The sequence below is a fragment of the Propithecus coquereli genome, unplaced genomic scaffold (assembly GCF_000956105.1).
Source record: "Propithecus coquereli isolate 6110/MARCELLA unplaced genomic scaffold, Pcoq_1.0 Scaffold416, whole genome shotgun sequence".
NCBI lineage: Eukaryota > Metazoa > Chordata > Mammalia > Primates > Indriidae > Propithecus > Propithecus coquereli.
In genome coordinates, this window is record NW_012149908.1 from 1,694,177 (window position 1) to 1,716,830 (window position 22,654).

General features: G+C 42.9%; 1 protein-coding gene and 1 pseudogene across 3 annotated transcripts in view; one reads left to right on the forward strand and one right to left on the reverse strand.

Moving 5' to 3' along the window:
- The window catches only part of PHACTR1 (phosphatase and actin regulator 1), a 561,725-nt gene that overhangs the window by 193,624 nt on the left and 345,447 nt on the right, over positions 1 to 22,654 (forward strand). The gene's annotated exons all lie outside the window — the stretch shown is intronic.
- Positions 604 to 11,181, reverse strand: LOC105817461 (annotated as a pseudogene). Its single transcript, XR_001137842.1, has 3 exons — positions 11,005 to 11,181; positions 1,841 to 1,966; positions 604 to 1,743 (listed from the first exon to the last, which is right to left on the reverse strand). The product of XR_001137842.1 is annotated as an arginine/serine-rich coiled-coil protein 2 pseudogene (transcript).

The window sequence follows — 22,654 nt, forward strand, 5'->3', positions numbered from 1 at the left end:
CGAGGACAGACGGACACACATAGGATGCGGGCTGTGATTCCCAGCAGCGTTCACTCTCAAGAGCAGGCAAGGGCAGGTTTCTAACGAACCCCATTTCTAAAACTAATCAGAGGGTCAATGTCGGTGGTTTTATTTCATTACCTGTGGTGCACAGATTGTGTTATTCAGAGAGACCCCATTGTTTGTTTGTTTGTTTGTTTTTTGAGAAAAGCATTTTTATTATCATCACCACCCAGCTTATTTGTGCTGGATTATGTAACCAAATAGCCAGATCTTCTAAAGAACATCTACATAACATTTCTTTCATGTTTAAAAGATGAAAATAACTGTACAAGGTTAAGGACAAAAGTACATAAGACAGCGGACACGAAAAATTTCATGTATGAGATTTTATCCCACCTGCAGCTTTTAGATATTTGAAAAGTAGAATTTATGAACTAAAAAATATTGTCCTTCTATAGTCCTGTCAAGTTTAATGGAAGTGGGTTTAACCTGATTACAACACTAACACCAGTATCACTGATCTAATATTTACAAAAAATCGTATTTTTCAATAAATTAAAGTCAATGCAACACCCATGCAAGCCAGAATGCTAGCTGTTTGGTGAACAAGGACTTGACATCAGAGGAGGAAGTCTATAAAGTCCCAAACTTTACATGTGTGAACTTTTTCAAACTGTATCCATTCCTCGCATTGAAGATGTGAAACCCAAACGCGTTCCTCTTTGTGTATGGGTTTGTGATCTTGCCATTTCATACTGAGCATCTAGATTTCTGAATACTTCTTCCTGTTGTTTCAAAGTCTTATAGTTCTCTTCATCAACTGAGCTACATCCAGCTTCATCTTCACTCTTAATACTCCTTAATTTCCTAAATTTCACGTTTTGGTCCTTGTTTCCAAAATTCAATTTTTCCCATATTTCAGCAGATTGGGATTTGTCCTCTTCTTTCTTGCCTTGCCAAAGCATTTTCCTTTTTTTCTCTTGCTCAGCAAATTTCATTGGATTCACAGCTGCTGGGTTATAATAGCTAGGTACAGCTATTCCGGTCTCTGCTAAAGCTTTAGCTTGTAGGGCTGCCATCTGAGCTGCCACAGCTATCTGAGGTGTTACTTGTGTCCCTGATGCCAACAGGGCAGCAACATTCAGAACAGAACCTCCAGTAGCTGCAGCTGCTGCAGCTACTTCTTGTTGTTTTTATTTTTCAACCATTTCCTTCTCTCGTTGTTCTTGTAATTTCTTTGCCCTTTCCAACCTCCTAGCTAAAGCTTCTTGCTCATCCATTGCTGTCTTCCTGCCTCTGAAGGGAGGTGGACTAGGAGTCCGGCTTGAACTTCTTCTAAATCTTCTTGGTTTTTTTAATTCTCTTCTTTCTGTCTCGACTTCTGCTCCTTGTCCTACTCCTGCTTCTAGTCCTATGCCTGTGTCTTGATCTTGAGTGGGAACGAGACCTGATCCTTCGTTTTTTTTCCCTGCTTCTGGATCACGACTTCTTCCTCTCTCTGCTTCTGGATCGCGACTTCTTCCGCTCCCTGCTTCTACTACGATGGCGTCTTTCACGAGACCTAGATCTTGAGTGACTTCTGCCTCTTGATGACTTTCTTTCTTTACCTTTGTGTCTGTCCTCACCATTTTCAGATGAATTTAGTCGCTCTCTTCCTTTATCAGAAGAATGTTCTTTGTCATTGTGTTCCTCAGACTTGTGTTTCTTAGAGGATTTATCTTTGGATTCATGTCTTCTTGCCTGTTTTAAGAAGAAGTTGGTTCTTATCATGAAGTAGGCTTATTATTTTGCTATCTGAGTCTGCAGCGTCTTCAGTTCAGTCTCTTCGTGCATTAGCACGCTCTTTGCTTCTGCTCCGGCTCCTCTGTTTTCTTCCTTCATTATCCGATTTTCGTTTTCTTTCTCTTGACCTTGATCGTGATCTTGAATGATGATGTTTTGAGGCCCGCCATAGTTCAGAGTCCTAGCCGCTAGGGCGGCGCCTCCACTTGCCGCTCTCAACAGTACCCGCCATCCCGACGCTTCGCCACAGACTAAATCGCTCACGCGAGAGACCCAGATGGCACAAAGGGGGATGAGGCCCGGCGGGTCGCACAGGTTGCTCCATTGTTTGGTTTTGAAAAGGGTTTTTTAGCTGGCAATTTTTATGCGTATCTAGAAAGCCAGGATATACCCCATGCAAGAAAGAATATGCAAGGGGTGCAGGTGTTATTCATGCTGAGCTCATCCCAACCACACCTTCCACTTCCCCACCCCAACAGCAAGCCTTCTCTAACAGATAGGTTTGTTTGTCCTCGTGTATCTGAGAAATAACGTTCTACAAAACCGGCATTTAGAGCCATCATAAATATGTTGTGTAGGAGGTATCCATCATACCTGAAAAGGCTGCATACCTGTTCTCTCAACCCCAGGTGGGCATAGTTTATCAGATCAGATCAGATACTAAGTTTCCTACAGGAAAACCCAAGGTTGAGAGAGGTTTTCAGGTAGTTAAGTTAATAGAGCTTTCTGGAGAGGATCTCACAGCTGGTAGTGGAGAAACTTAGCTGCCTTACATCATGTTGAGGTTATTTTGTGAAGGTATTTGGAAAGGGGACAAAAGCAATAAAGTTGCCCATTATAAACCCCTTGAAAAATAGCAAACGTACAAAGGCTGGTGGCTTTCAGCTGAGAAGTGTACGGCCACTGCAGATTTGTTTTGTTTTTGTTTTTAATCAAAACATGAAAATTCAATGTCCCCAACTGAGAACAGCACGAAGGATGATTTCCCAGGTCCCCGTGGAAAGAGACAGTGCAGAGCACACGACAGCACTGAATCCAGAGGCTCATTAAGTGACCAGCCTCTGAAGCTGGACTGTCAGGCGAACTGGCCGTGAGCTCTCACTGTGCCCCAAGATCACTTAAAATGACAAAACCTTCACTCAAATTTTAGCACTCAAAGTCCTAAGACCTTCTTGCTACAGATCGAAAGAGTCATGTGGCAGTTAGGCACAGGGCAGCTTAGAAGTGATGGAACTCTAACAGCTTCCATCTGAGACCATGCCTCCCCAGAAAGGGTCTCAATGGGTAAAACTGTTCTCAAATCATTCCAGGGGCTCCCAGTGGACTCCAGAGACCCACCCCACGTGCCCATAAACCCTAAGGGAACTCCTAAGAGGTGGGGTTGTTTTTCTGGTGTCCTTATCAAACTCCAGTTCTGGAGTATTGAAATGCATCACACAGGTAGCCTAGCGCCTTTCAAAGTCAGAATATCTCAGGGCCTCAAATTCTGGGGGTCCGAGTGATTTTTATGGCCCAGAGGCACCAGCATCTGAGGTGTCAGCCTGTGGGCATATTTCGCAATGAGGAAAATGCAATGGTAGCCCAGGTATCCCTGAATAACATTTCACTGTTCACAAACAAGGAGATGCTCACAGAGGAGACATGTTTATATTCCACTCATTTTGACACTTTTGATGATGTTGTTTCTGGAAACATCCTAAACTTCCAAGTAAACGCTGAAGACAACTTAATTCCATTGAATGGTCTGAGACATCTTATCATCTCCTTCCTCAGCTTCTGCCGGTTCTCCTCCTACCTCTGGGACTGCTCCTTCTAACCGCTTGTGCTCCCTCCTTCCCTCTGCCTAGTCCTTAAACTTCGGGAATCCTAAAAGTTCCATTCCTGGCCTTGCTCACCCCCGAGGCTCTACATGTGCTCCCCAGGACACTTTCACTTCAACTACTACATAGGTGTTCAAGACGTCAGTACCACCAGCCTGAGTTTAAGATCCTTGTCCTAGTTACTTATTTGATTTTTCCACCTGGAAGTCCCACAAATACTTTAAATGTAGCAATTGCAAATATGAGCTCATTATCTTTACCACCGAAAGGTTTCCTCCTCCTCTGTCCCAGTAAGGACCACTGGCCACTCAGCTGCTCTGTCAGCTGGGTCCAATCAGGAGATGGAAACCACACAGTCAATTAAAAAGGGGAAGCTTAATGTAATTATTAAACTATTGTAAGGGAGCAACTATAAAGATTAAGACTCTCAAAGGGAACCAAGGGATAAGGGAAAGTACCCCAGTACGGACAAATTTGGAATTGGGCCCCTCTTCTGAGGGCTGGGGTTCAGGTCCCACTGGAGAAGGTGGAATTGTGGCCCACTGTGCGATGGAGGAGGTGGCTGGGTTGTTCGGGACAGAGACGATCGACGGTCACTGGGCAACAGGAGCTCTCTCTGGGGTGCAGGTGAGCCCAGGCTGGTGGGCAGGTCACAAGGGAGTCAGGGCGGCACTGTGAGCCCAAGGCCTGGAGTGTGTCATGTCTACACAGGGAGGGCAGCAGCAATATGGTGCCAGGCCAAGCCAGAGCAGCAAGTTGACGGAGGGACTGTGCATTCTGGGTGTGCAGCTGGGGCAGGGAGCCTTTGGATGTCCCCACACACTTCTGCACCACCACAGCAAGAGCAAGAAAAAGCAGGCCAGGTGTGGTGGCTCACGCCTGTAATCCCAGCACTCTGGGAGGCTGAGGCAGGAGGATTGCTTGAGGTCAGGAGTTTGAGACCAGCTTCAGCAAGTGTGAGACCCCATCTGTACTAAAAATAGAAAGAAATTAGCCAGGCAACTAAAAATAGAAAAAAAATTAGCCGCACATGGTTGTGCACGCCTGTAGTCCCAGCTACTCGGGAGGCTGAGAAAGAGGATCACTTGAGCCCAGGAGTTTGAAGTTGCAGTGAGCTACGATGACTCCATTGCACTTCAGCCTGGGTGACAGAATGAGACCCTGTCCCGATAATACAATGCTGGACCTTCCTATATACACACCCTTAATATAAAGCATAATGTTGACACTCAGTAAATTTTCAATCACTAACTCAAAATGATTAGTAAATATCAGGAGAATTGGCTGCTCCTGGGCCTGGGCTCTTGAGTAGAATAAATTGTCAAAGTGATGAATGACTAATGTTTTTTACTTTCAATATTCAGCATTCAAGGATGCTGTGGCACTTCACCCGTGCTAAACTCAGAAATGCAAATGACCTCTATTGAAGGGTACTATTACCCTTTTAAGGTTGGCTGGAAAATGAGTAGCAGAGGTGAGCAAAGTGTACATCCATGATTATAACTCTGGCTTCCACTAACAATAAGTAAGTGTTCCAGGCTCTAACTTCAGTGCTGCCCTTGGATTCTTCACTTAATCCTCACATTGGCCAAATCAATTCCTTTCTCTGTGACTGAAGACAGTCCTTCAAGTGGCATGCCAATGGATTCCTTTCAAATTAGCCTCTCTGTCAGTGAGGGTGCTAATAAGTGCTGTTGAATGGATTTGTCCTGGGTTTTTCTCTAGCCAGTCACCATCAGAGGATGCCCTTGCATGGGACAGGTTGGAGTCTGCCCCTAGACCTTCAGCTTCTCAGGTGGACCCTAGGGAGGGTTGTGTCATGCCAGTGAGCATGTGTTCATGCTCATGTTGAGCTTGCCGTGTTTGATCAACTCCAAGGAGAGAGCTGCAAATGAGAGAAACAGCTCAAACTGAGAGGAGAATTTTGAGAGGAGTCATGTCAACACTGACCCCCACGCACTGAGACACACCCAGGAACTTGGGACTCAGGAATTCGGGGTGACTGGCAATTCAGGCACCACTGTTCTGGTGGTGCCACTAAACACGGAATTTAATTTGTGTTTGATAGTAAGGAAAAAGAACCACAAAAACACCATCCCGCCTTCTATGGTGTAGAGCTTTGGCGCCACTCATAGTGATATAAAACAGATACAACGACAACAGAAACAGCAAATCACTCTCAGCTTTCATTCTGTGCTCCCCTGTGCCATGTTACTCCCAGCCAAACAAAAGCATTTCACAATGAATTGATCATCTTTATAAATCAGTCCAGGAAAACCACCCCATAAGAAACCACAAATTGATTTCCACCAGACAGGACTTGTCTTAGATCGAGGGCTGGTCATTTGGCCCATCTACAAATCCCCATCTACAAATCTCCTTGACACTTTCCTCCTCATCTAGGGACTGTCAGACAGCTCCAGGGAAATGCTGGGCTGACATTTTAAAATTACCATTACCCCTCTGAACGGCCTTGCTTTCATCGTATAGCCTTTGTAATCACACACAAATATCCATACTTCAAATCGCAAACACTATTTGTTTTACACATAATTACATCTCTACTTAGTGAAAGTACTTGAGCTCAAATTTTGGCAATGCATTTATAATTGTGTTTGTTGACATTACTTCTGTTATTGTACATAAAATTAGCCCTGTGTTGTGAGAGCTGCCATAACTATCATTATTTCATTAGCATATAGAGGTTGTCCGGTTGTACTTTTAAATATTCATTAATTTGATGTGATGTCATTCTCGACATAAAACAATGCATTGTAGACATAAGTGATTAAGCTCCCTAAATCTTACCTCATTGCGTAAAATCACTGACCAATGCCCACGACCATTGGGACACGTTATAAATCTAAAGATAGAAGCAAAAAGTGCCATCCTAGCCAGAGCCCTAGACGTGGACCAGGTGTCTGTTGGTGAAAGAGACTGTTTGAACATAATTTGCCGTCAGGATGGAAACAACCATTCTTTTAGGTCACTTGAGCTATAACTTTTACCTTTTTAGGGGTAGTCCAGAAGCAAGAAAAGAATTTTGAAATCTCTTTGATTCTAAAATGTCATTGTTTTATAAGGCTCACCACCGACTTTGTAAAGACTTTCAAGGAAAGAAAGAAACACAACCACATTGGATGTGCATATTGATGCCAAGGTAATCTTTATAATCTAGAAGTAGTGTTTCAGAATCAAGGAAATACAATCAATATTTTACCCAAGTGCCTTACAAAACTCAGAATTAACTTTCTCACACAAAAGTTCTGGGGCATTTTTCCATTTTCATGATTCCCATTGATGCACTGATGCTTCTGTGGCCCTTGGCGTTCCTCACTGCAATCACTGGGAAATTCTAAGGGCAAGTTAAGCCATCATTTTATGTGTGGAGAGTAAAATGCGGCAATAATGCCCTTACAAATGTCCTATGCCTGAAGGACAGACTCTCACATCTTTTACACCTTTGGCTTTTATTCCTGGAGTCCAGCACTGTGCCTAGGACTAGAGAAGCCCTGAGTATAAAGGGAAGAGCAAGAGTTTTGTTCTCACAGAGGTCTAAATTCCATTCACAGCCATACATACTATCTGCATGACATTGACGAAATCACTCTCCGGCCTTAATCACAGTTAGTTTTCCCGTCTTCTAAACATTGACCTAAGTAATATCTACCTTGATGGATAATTGTCAAAAAGAGACAGAGAAGTTAACATGTAAATATTTTGCCTGAAACACATTATTCACTTAAGAAATGTTGGTATTATTATTGCTATTTTTAAACTTTTCATTAGAGACAGTGTCTTACTTGGTCACCCAGGCTGAAGTGCAGTGGAGTGATCATAGCTGGCTGGAACCTCAAACTCCTGGCCTCAAGCGATCCTCCTACCTCCTGAGTAGCTGGGGCTACAGGCACATGCCACCATGCATGGCTAATTTTTTGTTTTATTTTTCTGTAGAGACAGGGTCTTGCTATATTGTCCAGACTGGTCTCAAACTCCTGGCCTCAAGTGATCTTCCCGCATTGACCCCCAAAGTGTTGGGATTTACAGGCATGAGCCACCACACCCGGCCACGATTAGTATTTTTAACAGACAAATATGTACTCAAATGTTTGCTGAAAATTTTCAAATGATCGTAATGGGTGGCGAGCAAATAAGGAGAGATTAATACCTAAACCTATTTCTGTCCTACCTCTAATTTACCTGACAATGAGCACAATGAAGCACAAAGCTTTTCATACTCATAAACCATTAAAAATTCCCAAGAAATTGTACAAGGCTCAAAATCCACATTTCAAAGGGAACATTTCGTACCATTTGCGTTTGAGAAACTTAAGCTGCTGCCTTCTTCCCCAGTTTGAGTCACTCCTCAGGTTAACAGGGCAAATTAAAAACTTTTAAAAACCTGTAATCTAAAGTAAACTGCCAAGGAGTCTGAATTCGCAGCGATGTTAATGAACGTTTTTCAGTATCTCTTCATTAATGATAATCCATTCATTATCAAGCTGTTGCTTCTCTTCCTGTTTCTATTTTCTCTGCCAGACTCTATGAGTGAGATAGAATGCAATATTGAACCCAAATTTTATCTACATTATAATTAATCAGTTGCAGAATTATGGTAAAAGTAAAAAGACTGTCATTATCTTGCCTTTAGAACAGAGCCAAGGCCAAGCCAAGGTGAAATAGGAGCCAAATAAATGAAAGAAAGTAGAGAACGTGCGCATTTCTGTGTAAGCAACATTTGCAAGGCAAGGGAGGATTATACTGTAAAGTCCAAGGGACCAAAAAATAAAACCCCTAATAATAACTGTTACCATTTTTGAGAAATTAGCCATGTTTCAAACACTGTGCAAAGCATCTCATTTAGACTTAAAACAGTCTTCTGGACCAGCTGCAGTGGCTCATGCCTATAATCTCAGCACTTTGGGAGGCCAAAGTGGGAGGATCACTTGAGGCCAGGAGTTCTAGACCAGCCTGGACAGCACAGCAAGACCCCCTCACTACAAAATATTTTTTTAAAAAATAGCCAGGTGTGGTGGCCTGTGCCTGTAGTCCCAGCTGCTCAGGAGGCTGAGGTAGTATGATTGCTTGAACCCAGGAATTCGGGGTTACAATGAACTATGATCACTCTATTGCACTCCAGCCTGGGTGACAGAGTGAGACCTTGTCTCTGAAAAAACCAACAAACAAAGAAAAAAACACAAAAAGCAGTCTTTTAAGTTTGATTTTGAGTTTGGTACTACTATTCCTGTTTAAGACGAGACTGCGTTGCCTAATGGATAAGGCGTCTGACTTCATCTACTACTCCTGTTCAACAAATGAGAATTAGCGAAATCAAGGCACTTGTCCAAGTTCAGGGCCGGGACTAGGGTGAGACAAATGATGCACTTAGGGTGCAAAATTTAAGGAGATGCTCATTCTCAGGTTGGTGCAAGGGCATCTGGGACTAGGTACCTCCTTCAGTTGAGTGCACCAGGCTCTTCACTTGCTCCACCCTATCCTTGCTCTGCCACGATCGCAGAGCTAGAAAGAAAATGGCCAAAGAATTTTTTAGATCACGTCCAAAGTTCATGTTCTTGACTACTTTGTTAGGCACCAGCACAGGCAATCACACTCAGCTTTCTGGAAAATAAATTCAATAAATAATGAGCAGCTGCTAGTGCAGGGCACAGGGCTAGGTGTGCAGGGCACACGGAGAGGAAAAAGGCAGTCCCTGTCTTCAAGACTGCAGTGCTGGTGCACTGTGAAGCAGGGACATCCCACCCACGCTAGGAGGGAGGGAGGGAGGGATGGGATGGGAAGGAAAGTCAGGTCCATGCATTGCCCTGCATCTCAGTGTTGTCTGCCTAGCGCCGGCAGGCACTGTGGAAGGCTCCTACCCTCTCTCACACTCATTCTCCCCCTCTGCCACTGGGAACGATGACCCCTGTGCTATCGACATCACAGAGTCACGGTAATGACAAGTATCAAAAGGATATTGTATACTTTGTGGGATTATAAAGCAGAGAACTACTTTTATAAGAAATGCGAAGTGTAATGTGCAGAACAATGAATTCGGAATTGGAATCCCTGGATTCTAATTTCTGGCTTTGCCTCTTAACGGTAGTATGACTTCACGAAGGACTCTTCTCCTTGCACGAGGTGCTTCCTCGTTCAGTAAATGAGAAAACTGGATTAAAAATGACTCTAAGACTTCATAATTGTGTGACTGAAGTATGGAGGGAAATGTTTAGTAAAAGTTTGCAAAATTATTTGTGGTTCTGTCTTATTGTACATAAATCAGTACACATTCATAATATTGGCTGTGGGGACTTGCAAATTTATATTAATGATACTATTTAGGAAAAATACATGAAAATGTTAAAAGATAAATTTTGGCTAAGCATAAAGATTAACACTATACCAATTTGCTTATTCAAGAAATATGTATGGAGCACCGTGATGTGGTAAGAGTTGAATCTATATGATAATAGTTGAACAAAGCCTAAGCCCCTTTGTTTTTTCTACTTTGCTACATTGTCTCCCGAGGTAATAAGTGACAGACTGGTGTTGGGGAGAAACCATGAAGCTTTGGAGATACCCAGGTTCAACTCCCAACTCTCTCACTCACCACCTCTGTAGCAGCTACTGGGGATGTAACCTGAGTCCCTAAAGCCCAGTGTGCAAATGGATCCAAAGCTACTTCAGAGGGTTTTCATGAGGATTCAATTATTAGGTGCTTATAGAGATGCTTATGCATAGTAGGTGCTTAATAAGCTAGTAAGTAGCTAGCTGGTATCTGTTTGAAAAAGTGCTGGAACTGGAGTTGGGGACAAGAGCCAGCAACCTCATCCTGGAGAGCTGTGAGGCATGGGTAGATTTGCAGGTCCTGTTTTCTCCATCTCAGCTACACCCTCTTGAAGAGCCTCACAGGCAGGACAAGCCTCAGATCAAAACAGTCTCGTGTAGATGCTTTACTCATGTGAAGGGAAAGCGCGCCTACACTACCTTCTCAAATACAAATTACCAAACACATACCTGGGTGCATGTCCTGCTATGTCAGCCCCTCCTGTTGAGCTCCACTAATTTGCACTCTCTGCAACTAGGCCAGGCAAATAAGTGCAACGTGTTAAGAAGAGTTTTTATATTTGGAACCCAAAAACTAGGACCTGAATCATATAATCTCCTTGAACTTTTGGTTTTTAATCTGTAAAATGGGAATAATGATATCTGTTCCATTTACTTTGCAAAGTTTTGAGAACTGAGTTAGAAAATGCTTTTAAAACACTTATAAGACTACAGCATTGTACAAACATAGAGACCTATTGCAAAACACGGAGCCCAGGGAAAATGAAGCAAGAGCGTGTGAGTGAGCCTGTGCAGAGCCACCAGCACGCTCAGTAGAATAAAGCAAAGTTCACACCCTGACATCGGTAACCTGGAAGGACCGTTTGAACGTGCCTAGAACAGCTGGATGGGGCGCAGAGGTCACATCCATAAACATGGAGATGGAAACAAGAACGTACATCTCCCAGCTGATCCTCCATGCAGCGACTCCAGCTTTCACATCCTCTACCCATTCATTCTCAGTGATGTGCATGCTGGGACCAAAGCAATCCTGGTTACTTGGTGGCAAAAGGGAGTATGGAAGTAAATACACCCTAAGTGGATCCAGTCTGCTTACTAATTCACTCATTCTGTGAAGACATTATCTGTGGCTCTGATGAGGTATACTCTATCCACTGAGAGCAAAATAATAAGACCAGTGTTGCCTTTGGAGTCAGGCCTGCTGGAACTAAAAGGAACAGAACCGCCTCCTTCAACCTACCTTATTCCCAGGACTCTCCAATGGACATTCGAGTAAATTGAAAGAACTATATTCATTTAGAAAATATTCACTGAATGTTTTCTACAAGTAAGACACTATGTCAGGGAATATGTAATCCTCCATAATTCTGATTACAGAAATTCCCCATGTAATTCTGATTACAAAGGTAAGAGTCAGAAACTGAGCCTTCCTTTGTAGATCTATTGCCTCTGCGGCTAGGAATATTTAAAGAGACTTCCAATAGCTCAAAAGTCAATGCAAAGGAGACTAGGCATGTGCCCAAACTAGAAGAGATTTGGAGGTGAGAGGGTCTAAATATGACAGACAGGTCTTTACCGAAGTCCATGGAAATGAATCTACTCCAAAAGGGGCCACACTTCAATAATAAATAGTAGGAAAGATGCATGACTGAGAATTTGCCTTGAAAAACGAATCTATATATGTTTATCCCATCCTATATTTAGCAAAATTTAGGATATTACTATGCTGTAATTCATTGAACAAACACAAAAAATAATAGTCATTTAAAATAATTTTGCAGCAAATACTATGATCGCACAATGCAACATCCTTGAAACCATCTATGCCTTCTGCAGCGTGATCCAAAAGACAATCACATTTGCAAAATTATGAGAACCCCCTCTGTTTTCCTAATACCAATGCAATGATATTGAAATTATTTCCACTGAAGCATCTATCTTATCACCATTCTTGCCCAATTCTGTTTTCCTTTTCGGTTATTAACTGATCTAACTCTTTCAGAATCTTGTGGTTCACTAGCTTGGTAGTTATCCCCCATCATTTTCACTAATTTCAGGAAACAGCACATTCTTCACAAGATTTGCTCTTTCTCTTCACAACTGATTGTCAGTGGTGTTGTCAGATAACATCAGACACCAGCAGGAAACTGATCTTCAAAGACAGGGTGGGCCTGAAGAGACACTAGCGTAAATCAGAGAGATGGATGGTGACTGATTTCCTAGGCCGTAGGTTCATGCGTGACCTGTTGATATTACAGTGACTTTTTGCTTCTCTAAACAACACCCTAAATGTGGAGGTTTGGATAATGAAGAGCTTCTGTTCCGGTAATAAAGTACCATTCTAAAGCAAACTCGGAACATCCAACACTTTAATTTATTAATTCAATCTTTAAAGATATGATCAACAAAGACAAACTGTAGTTTTTTTTCTTTTGGGATTTTGGGGGGTAGTATTTCAGATTATACAAAATATTGATATGTTTTTAAAATATATTATAATTTCATAAAATATTAATACATTGTTAATATTAATAAATCAACATATGGTGATTTACAATTATATTGAGGTTATTTAAACTATAAACAAACAATAGTACGAACTTTATTATTGGTTTTATTGTGTGTTCTATAAGCAACTACACCAAACTTGTTCAATTTCCTATTAATACTGACTCGACAATCTTTTAGCAATGTGCTAATTTCCGTGAATTCTTAATGAGAAATAAAATGAGATAAAAATTCTTAAACCATAGTAAATAATCATTGTCTACAGTTGTTTACATTCATTTGGACCCATCTTTAAAATACATAAGTGGTTTTTCTTATATATTTGTATTGCAAGTTGATGATTATAGTGAAAATAGACATATTTTCAAGTCATTTCATTTGCATTACCCTTCAATACATACCATTTATGATAGAAATCATCTGTGAGAAGCTCATTACGCCAGCATGAGTTGTTTGGTCTTTTTTTTTTTGGTTTTGATTCACTTTCAGATCCATCACCTAAGTGTCTTATTTGTCCTGGCATATGCTTTCCTGGCGGTAGGTGCTAATGCACACACGCAGCAGATGTCATTGGTATTTTATGCACAATCAAGTATCTCAGAGGAAATTTGTGATGCAAATTTCAAGCACAAATATCTCCTGACAACTTTATCACCTTTCCGTTGAGAGCTCCCCTGACCTGTTGATTCACATGGTTATGTTGTGATGTCAGCTATAGGTCGAAAGTGAAAATTTCTTTGCCATCTGTTTCCTCTAGCTTATAAATATATTTGGATAAGTACAACAGCCTGTGAATTAATCAACAAGTACAGAGTATTAGTTTCTCAAGACTATAGGGCACACAGAAGGGGTACAAGATGTAGCAACTGCCCTAAAGGAGTATAAATGTAAACAAAAAGAAAATAGATGCTCCCTACTGTGTTCTACTTGGTCTAGGATGAGTCAGGTTATCTAGGTCAACATGTCTTAATTTGGGGGGCCCTGTTGACCATCTCATTAAAGCTATGACCATTCTTCCAAATGCCACATATACATATATATGCCAAAAAAGTTGAATAAAATATTAGTAACTTCATGTAGGAACCTTTGTTCTAAGAGAATAATTTCTAGATCATATAGCTATTCTGAAGATTATATGACATGGCGTACATATAGAATTTAGAAGATGTGCAATAAATATCGGCACATTTTCCCCGTTCTTCTTAATATTTGAAATTCACATTTTATTTAAAAAGCCTTAGCTTTGGCTGATGACTAAATGTACATCCAATAGCAAAACACATAAAAATAGCACCCCATCTTGCAATTTGTATTGGTATTATAGAAAGCCCAGAACTCAACTACAAAGGTGTGTATAAAATTGGGAGTTTTGGAAAACAAAAATGGCTTGGGAGCTCTCATTTTTCTGCTACCCAAAAAAGGGTTTCCCATTTCTCTTCCACCCATGGCAGAAATATAAAACCTCTTTCCGGGAGCCTCCCTCTCATTTATCTTCAAACTCTGCCACCCCACTGGTTCCTTCCTCCATCCTAATAGAAACTCCACCTGGCCCTCATGCCATTATTACATATCTCTTTTCTTTTCTTCACTAATCTCTTTGAAAATAGTCTCTATTCCTTCTTCCACATTCTTTCTTTAAATTCCCATGATGTCCGCTCTGCAGTGTGGCTTCTGCCTTTATCTCCCTGCTGAAGCTTCTGTGATTATGTCCCCCTTGAACTCCTAAACGCTGCCTCTCAGACCCCACACTGCGAGAACTCTTTGCAGTATGGCCTAACTGCTTCCTCCTCTATAATTACGGCCACCCTTGGAATCTTTCCGTCCTTCCTCACTCTCCTTCCTGGATCTTCTCTGCCATTTGGGATCCTCTTCCTTATCCTTTTGACTCCTGTCTTCCCTCCCAGCCCTTGATTAAGGTTTTCCAAGATTTCCTCTTAGATCCTTTTCTCTCCTCATGGCATACTCTCCCTGGGGAATTCTCATCAATTCCCATTGCTGCAATTCTACCCTGTAAACCGATGACTTCCAAATCCACACCTTAATCTCGCACCTGAATTCCACATCCAGATATGTTTGGATACTCTACAGGCACCTCACACTCCATGTTCCCCCAAATCCAGGTCCTCACTTGTCCCCAGTGCATGCTTCACCTGGTCTACCTTGTCTTACAACATCAATATTCACCAAGCCTCGCGATAGATACCTGAGACTCATCTTTGACTTGCGATAGATACCTGAGACTCATCTTTGACTTGCATCCTTGTCCTGAAGATTCTTCCTTTGTAGCATTTCTGGCTTTGGCAGCTTCTTCATCACGACCCGATTTGGGCTCTCTCATCAGGATTTACAGAATGGCCTTCTCTTCCCACTCTCTGTTTACAAATCCACATGGCAGGTGTCTAGTAGCCACTGTGTTCAAACAGAGCTGATCATGAGCTCATGGCACTTATAGGCAAAAGACCGACCTCTGTTGTGCAACATTTGAGGCCCTTCACACACTGGTCCCACCCGGCTTTCTAGCCTTTGAAGTCACCAACCCTTGTCAAGCCTCTGCGCCTTTGTTTAGCTCCCATTTCTGGCAAATTTTTCAAGTCTCATTAAATCTAGTCAATCTCTTAGGATCCAGCTCAGATGTCACCTTCTCTGTAAAGATTTATTTTACTTTTCTACAACCCCAAATACTGTAATTGCAATTTTGTTAATGCTACTGGCATAGCATGTATCACATGTGGTCATTATGCACAGTTGTTCAGATTGTTCACTAAACAAGGACACCTGGCCAAGAGGGGCAAGTGTCTAAAATCCAGCTGGCAGAAGGGAGCATCTCTTCTTCTAATTCACATAAAGATGCAATGTAAGTTAGTGGTGAGCCAGTGTCAAAAAGGACTTCAGTTTAGTTCTCCCTGAGGACATCTGCCTCTCTACTCTATGAACTCTTTGAGGCTAGGTCTCCCTTGCCTTTGTATCTTCAAGGCCTAGTGCAGTCTCTTGCATAGGCTTACAAAGATTATCCATTTTGGAATACTAACAGCAGCAAAAATAACAATACTGTATCGGCATTTTTAAATCTCTTATGTTGTAGGAACAATTCTAGGTGCTTTGAATGAATAATCTCAGTTATCGCAATAAACCTGGGAAAGACGGTACTATTATTATTTCCATTTTATAGATCATAAAACTAGCTCTATAGCTCTAAGAGGCTTGATTCCTTGCTTAAGGTCACACAGTCAGGATTTGAATCCAGGCTTGTCTAATTCCAGATCCTGGGCCCTCAAACACCATGGTAAACAGGTACCACACGCACACACCAAAGAGAACACGCAGGCCCATGAGGATAGAGCCTGGGGCTCGGCACCATTGGGGAATCTGAAGTGTCTTTACAGAAAGCACAGGCCAACGAAGAGCAAACCCAGAGGCATCCTGACGTCCACCTGTAAGAAGACAGACATAACCTTTCTGCACAGGAACAGAGCGAGCTCAGCCCCCGCCATCTCGTGGGAGTCTAGGAGGAATTACCCTCCCGGCAGGTTAGCACCTCGCAGAGTTAAGAGAGCTGAGCCTCTTGCCACCGGCATCGTCTCTCTCTTACTGGCTTTGAGCCAGGTTGTTGGCTCACATTCAGTACCCCGTCACAGCCAAGATCTGCGTGAGCTATGGAGCCCCTCTGTCAGGCTCAGGTGACAATGGGCAGTACAGCCATCCATCATTGCCGGATGCTGCTGCCAGCCCGGCAGGCCCCTCCCTTTCCACCCAGAGCTCATTAACACCGCGGGAGACACAGCCCACACCTTCTGAGAGGAAGGCCTGCTGACGGGTGAGAGTCGTCTTCAAACAACTGCAGGATCTCTTTCGAAAATTTCACTGCGTGCGTTAAAAACCACAGTTAGTCCTTGTGGCAGGCTGTTGAAAGGAGCCCCTCAAAATGCCTAGTTCGTCTAGCGCTCATCCCACTACCTGCTAACAAAACTGGCTTGAGGTTAACCCCCAAGATTCTAGATAGTCCTAGAAATGAGGGCTCTTTTTTCTTCAGAACTCTGGTTTAATTTCCGTCTTTCCCTCAAAGCCTGCTCCAGCCCTGAAGGAGTGCTTCCCCCTCTGAGCTCATGGAGCATTTGCGTTGCCACCACTTATTTGAAAATTGCGATTCCATCCATCCACCCACCCATCCGTCCATTCATTCGTGTAATGAGCCCTGAAGTTTTCCTCTGTGCCAGGCATTGTGGCAGGGGGCCCGCAGAGAGACGAGTTAAAGCTCTAAAGCTCTACCCGTATCCTCAAGGGGGAGCCCAGTCCCCTGGTCAAGGCAAACGGGGAGACAGGCAACTTCAACAGAGAATGATGGATTCCATAACAAAGACAGGCAAAGGGGCTTGGAGAGAGCAGAGTTGATGCGTTAACCCCCAGGGCAGGACTAAAGGTTACACTGAGGGCGGACATGCAGTCTTGAAGGAGAAGAGAGAGAAGTTAGGAGGCTTCAGGCAAAAGCCAGGTACTCCGGTCTTTCCAACTATTCATTGCAGAAACTCAATGTAGATTTATTGGTAGTGATGGTGGTAAAGTTCCCCACAAAGAGAAATACGGACTCTCAAATGTTATCCTCAAATGATGCTCTGAGCCTTCCTTGGAAGGGCTCGAAGGACCATGGTTTAATCCAAGGAAGTCGGGACGACAGCATGACTCTCATACTCGAAACAGACAAATCTCGAGATTTGTCTGCCAATCTCACCTGTTTTCAGGACTGTTTGTTCACAGTCGAAGCGTGGAATTTCTCCACTGTGTTGTCTTGGTTTAGAAAAATACATCCAGGATCCCCAGATGGTATTCTGGAATAATTTCTCACTGACCAGCTTCAATTGAGATGGCACCTTCATTTGAGCTTGTCAGAAATCATCATTTCAATCTTCTGCAAAAGCCTTCGTGGCTACTTCTTGCTTGAGTAATCCTTGTTTTAAGACGTCGACACAAATGACTGTGTCATTTGAATCATCAACATAGCTACTATCTCTTAATTTTTCTTTTGCACCACTTTTTAAAAAATTAAATACTTTATCCCCAAAATAACACAAGTAAAAGACTTTCTAATCTGTGGGTTAAACCTCCAAACACTCCCTTTGAACAGAGCTTTCCTGTGTGTTGGGAGAACCTCTTTGGGGACTCTATGGAAAGAAATAGAAGTGACTAAGAGCTGAGAGTAGATTCTCAAACAGTTACTCAAGTTGGTAACCACTGTCTTTGTGTGGTTGTAAGAGCATTTTGTATCAGCATTGCCAGCACATCTGTCCCCACCATTTACTTGGGCCCCAGAAAGTTATCTCACCTCTACCCCAGATAGTGAATCACTGGGTAGGAAGGCACAGCAGAAAGGATCCGTGACTCTAACTGGTTGGAAGGAGCAGAAACGAATATCAATTCAAGGCCAGTTGGCAAGTAATTCAGTATGAGAAAGCACGTGTTAGCACTGTGAACCTTAAGGTTAAGCAGAACCTTGAGTCCAGAAAGGTAACAGATGCACGGGACAACCTTGCAGGCAATTGTAGTAGTCTGGGTGAAGGTTAAGCTTCTATGACAAAGAGGCCCTGAAGTACAGCGGCTTAACATAGAAATTTGCTTTTTTCTCACATAATAGCCTAGAAGGGAGTGATCCAGTACCATGCTCAACATGTGGCTTTCAGGATTTCTCCAGCTATTATCACTGCTCAGAGAGCAGGAAGAGGGAGAGGGAAGGTCAAGGAAGCACCTTTCTCTTTAAAGCAGATAACCCAAAAGTTACATACATTGTGCTAATTCATCTCCTTTTAGCCTGAATTTAGTCTCATGGTCATACCTAGCTCTATGGAAGGTTGGCAACTGTCGTTTTGAGTACAGTAAAAATAAACTCAGGCAGCTCTCTTACTGAAAGAAAGAGGTCAGCGGTCTCTACTATGGTAAGTCAATATAAATGTCCAGGGACCCAAAATAAATCCAGGAGAAAACTAGAAGTGGAGTCTAAGTATGCTCATACCATAGAGCTTTGCACGTTGCAAACACTGAATACATATTTAAAGGCTGGATTGATGGGTGAGTGAGAAAATGATGAATGGGATGAGAATATTCATGTCAGCATCCAGAGACTCCAATTAAATAGGGCTGATAGTCCCAAGGCAGAACGCCACACGAACAGACTCACCTATGCACAAAAGAGGGGGGGTGCGTACCCTGGCTTGCCCTTGTATACTTTCCGTTAAGTGCAGGCAAGCAGAGGTTGGCAGATGTGTGCTGAGGAAAGGGCTTAAGTCTCATCTCTATGGTGGTCTCAGCATGTCACAGCTGGGAGCTTCAGCCAGCTGAGGCCCAGGCCCCTACCCTGACCCTCAGAATGCGGTCAGATAATAAGACTCTTCCACGCTTCCACATCCTTCCTCTGTCGATCAGTGGTTCTCATGGCCCCCAGACCAGCTGTGTCAGCGTCATCTGGGAATGGATTAGAAAAGCAAATTCCAGGCACCATCCCAGATCCACTGAATCAGAAACTCTGGAGGCAGGCCCCAGAAACCTGTGTTAAATGATGCCTCCAGATGACTCTGATGCACATTCAAGTCTGAAGACCACAACTCTAGGCAATGACTTTCCCTTAATAACCTGTTTGCTCCTGCCTGTTGCTAAAGCCGTTACCACTTGTCTTCAGAGAGAAACAATGAAGCACATGGATGTAGCTTGGGTTGGCTTGGAGCTCACAGGAAGAGATTGACAGATTCTGTTCTGAAATCCTAGTCTAGGAAGGAATTTCAAAAATTCTCTTTTTCATCTGCCTGTCTCTGTACCAATAAATAGATAAGCCACTCAAGATAGCAGTTGTAGTCAAAACTATTCCAAAATATCTCCAAGGATGGAAATCATAAGTATTCCTTATTATCTAGTTCCTGTGTTTGATCAGCATATAAATAAAAAAATAATGGCCATATGATCATAACGAGGATCCAAATGACATGAAAATAAAGAGAAAATAGAAAAGGAAGACAAGCATAGCAAATAGATCGTTAGAATTGAGGACTGCAGTGGATCTCTCCAACGTGATTCTTTTTGTTATCTTCTTGGGCATGAGCACCAAAAATACAAAAGTGCTTTTTGTTTTCTCCAAACCACTTCATGTACAGTTTCCTTCTGTGTCTCACCACATGGAATGTGCTTGGCACAGGGAATGTGTTCACCGTGTGTCTGTGGAATGAATGAACATGGAGTTGGTTCTTCATCTCCAAAGAGGACTTCTAAGGAAGGACTCAGAGCCAGGTACTCTGAACAACTGCCTGTTAGGATGAGAGTTATCCCTGGAGAGCAGCTAGTCCATCCTCTTGAGCTACAGGACACATTCAGGGTCCTTGAGATGGATAGTGGTATGCTGGAACTGAAACCAAGAGCAAGGTCCAGGGAGGCAAACTGCAGGCTCGAGTCTTATTTCGCCATATACTAGTGGTGAGAACTCAGCCAAGTTCCTTAACTTCTCTGTGGCTCAATTTTTTTCACCTGTAAAGTTAGGATGATAGTACCAGATAGGGGTCATCACAGGATGATAATGTTAGACTTGTTGGGAGGAAACAGAGCTAAAGGATGTGATGCATTTATTGCTCTGCTAGCATCCTATAAGCACCCAATAAATGTTATTATCCAAAAAAACCCCGAACAACTTAGTTTTCCTACATAAGTTATGCATTTGTCAAAACTCGTCAAATTGACAACTAAGATATATGCCTTTCATTCTATGTAAATTATAAATATATTTTTAAATTTAGTTTTGCTAACGTATTTTCTTTTTTCAGTTATCTCTTTGACGTTATAATTCCTTGCTAAAGGATGAATCAGGAAAGGGGTAGCTGATTCAGTGCTGAGCTACAAACAGCCTAACTAAGAAGGTCAGATTTGGACTTAAATAATAAAATTTCAATAAACAATCAAGGATTAACATGGGGACACTAACTTTCTTTATTTTGTCAGGTAAGAAAATTAAAAGAAGAAAAAATCCCTTACTCTTTAGAATCGCCTTCATTTCTTAAAGCAAAGGACATGTTAACATTTTAAAAGTAGGAAAGGCATAATCTCAGAATAAAGACAATATTTTCCAAAACAGGGTTATTTTTGTCAACGGTCTGTGACGATTCTGAATGGACCAGCATAAGCCAGCCTCTGGGACTTGTGGACCAGCTCAGAAAGAGCCAATAAATGAAGCTCAGTGCTGGAATATTAGATCCCCACGCTCGTCTGACCTGGGCTCAGACATTAGTGTCTTTATGTTCCCAGGATGTCCAGATTCTTCCCTGTTTGGGGATATGGATGAAGCAAGAATGGGACCAGCAGTGCCAACCTGGGTGGCCTCCTGAGCTGGCGCTGCATTCCCTGGGAACCCACAGCCTCCTGGAGACAGCCCCTAGGAAACTCCATCAGCCCACACCTGCTGAGGCCCAGCGCAGGTGGGCAATTCTCTACTCAGCGAGAGCCCTGGTCAAGGAGCTAAGGCGGGGGGAGGGCTTGGCTGCCTTTAGAAGGGGCAGAGTTTGACTGAGAGGACATTTACTCTTTGATCCATATGGGGGGAAATGTGGGTAGGTGAGTGTATTAGTTTCCTAGAGTTGCCATAACAAAGTTCCACAAACTAGGTGGCTTCAAACAACAGAAAGTTGTTCTCTGGCGGTTCTGGAGGTTAGCGGTCCAAAATCGAGCTGTGGGCAGGGCCGTGCTCCCTGGGAAGGCTCAGCTCTGGGAAGGAGTCCTTCCTTGCGTCTTCCAGCTTCTGGCGGCAGTCGGGGCGTCCTTGGCGTTATTTGGCTCCTAAACGTGTCCCTCCAGTCTCTGGCTCTGTCGTCCCCGGCTTCTCTCTGTGTGTCTTCATGTGATCTTCCCTGTGCTCACGCCTGTCTCTGGTCTTTTCTCTTCTTACGAAGACACCGGTCAAACTGGATTAGGGTCCACCCTAATGACCTCATCTTAATTATATCTGCAAAGACCCTATTGCCAAATAAGATCACGTACCCAGGTACCAGGGGTTAGAACCTCAGCATATCTTTTAGGGGACACAATTCAACCCATGTCAGTGTGTAAGATTTACTCTGTAGCTCCGGTGAATAATGGCTTTGAGGAGGCTTTCAGATGTGCCTCAGTTCCGCCGAAACCCCCCAAAAATAGGCATGTTCTTGCTAGATGTGTTAAAATTCCAATTAATAGTTACTGACTGGTCACCTTGTATGTGTTTGTACTGCCCTGAGGGACACTCAAGATATACAAGACCCTCTTTCTACCTTCAATCCCAGCTCTATCTCTTACATACCGTCAACTCTCTGTGCCTCAGTTTCCCTCTCTGTAAAATGGGGATAACCGTGGCACCTCCCTATTACAGCTCCTGTGAGAATTAAATGAGATAATAGACACTGTGTGGGCCACAGCAAAAGCTCAACAAATATTAGTGATTGCTGTTACTGTATACAAAGAGCCTATAACCCAGCATGTGAACAAAACACATCTACAGTTTGAGGAATAAATAAGAATCAAAAGTATGATATATATACTGATGTTATAACACAGAAGTTCAGACAAAGGAAAGGGAGCCCCTCAGATATTGATACACTGTGTTATTTATGGCATGCGTCTGCATGTGAGTGCGTGAATGTATGTGTTTGGGTCTGGGGACAGTATGGTAGGGGGGCGGTAGCCTGGAGAATGGGACTGTTTCCTGAGAGCTGATGAAGAACCTGGGACCATTTCTTCCTTATTTTATTTCCACCTAACCACATGTTTCTTGCAAAGCCCCAAGGACTATCTCAGTTCCGTGTTTGGCCCTGCACTCACTGTGGCTGTTAGCCTGGGTGCCTTGTGGCACGGGCTCCCGAAAACTCTGTGCAATGGATACCCACTGATATCCGTCCTGGTATAATAATAATTGTAATGTTAATTGATTAATCTAGCCTGAGGCACTCAAGTGTCTACACACAAAATTAGAATGTAATTGCAAC